Genomic DNA, 1,181 nt, shown 5'->3' with positions numbered 1-1,181 from the left:
ACACACACACACACACACACACACACACACACACACACACACACACAAAACAAAACCTCAGTAACTCTGTCAGGTCCTCCTTATGAAAAATGGGTTCAGCAACAAGAAGTGCTGAGGATTTACTGTTGTTTGTGTGTACAATTTATCTGCTTTCCAAGGAACATTATGGAAAACATAATTTTATGGATTTAACTTTGCACCAGTATAGGGCTGTCAAAAATTTAAAATTACTCACCATCAGTTTACTCAAATTCTGTCACCACAGCAAGAACAAACTACAGATGCTTACAATAAAACTAAAAATTCTCAATGAGAGAAAAAAAAAAAAGCAATGAGGATAACTTTCTTTGAAAACAATTCATGATAATAGTAAGCATTACTTTCCTGGATATGCCACCATTATTTTGGCCCTTCCTCACACATTACCAAGAGATCCTTCAGGAGATTCTTCCTGCCAACATAAACATTGTGTGAAGACTTTGTAAGTATAGCTGGGAAGAACAGACCCGTGACCTCTGTGTGACTCCGTGGTACTTTGCAAGGCAAAGGCCTAATTTGACATGTGGAATTGGTGGTCTAACCAACCTTGGCTAGCAGTGGGTCCACATGTAAGGGAGACGCAGTGGCTCCCTACCGAGGTCACCAGCCCAGGCTCATGCATGGTGAGTCATGGTGGCAGAAGGGGGCCTCCTTCCTGGCCGTCTTGACTCACTCGGTGGGGCAGGAGAGAGTTCTCATTGGAGTTGTGGTCCTGAGTTACATGAGAGACCACATTGAGCTAAACAGTTGCACCAAAATGCAACTGGATCCCTCATGTTTGGAGGGCAAAAGATGGAAACGACCAAATTCACTGATTATTTACATTGGCACATTTCTACCAAGTTCTAACATTAGCTATGGGTTCACAAATTATATTTTCTTTGTCTTTTCAACTTTTTAGAGATAATTGGCTACATCTGAATCAGACTTTTCAATGAGCTCTCCAGCAAATTTCATTCCATTCACTATTAAGAATAACGTAGCATTCAAAGTCCACCCAGAAAAGATCCAAATGTCTCAATTTTATTTGGAATCTATGGTCTGGATAGTATGGATTCTCCACCTCCCAATGTCCTTCCATTGTCATTTTTTTTTTCTTTTTCCAGAGCTGGTGTTTGTTTTTTTTTTTGTTGTTGTTGTTG

This window comes from Psammomys obesus, unplaced genomic scaffold (genome assembly GCF_907164565.1).
Source record: "Psammomys obesus unplaced genomic scaffold, mPsaObe1.curated_primary_1811, whole genome shotgun sequence".
NCBI lineage: Eukaryota > Metazoa > Chordata > Mammalia > Rodentia > Muridae > Psammomys > Psammomys obesus.
Note: the sequence above shows the minus strand (reverse complement) of the source record.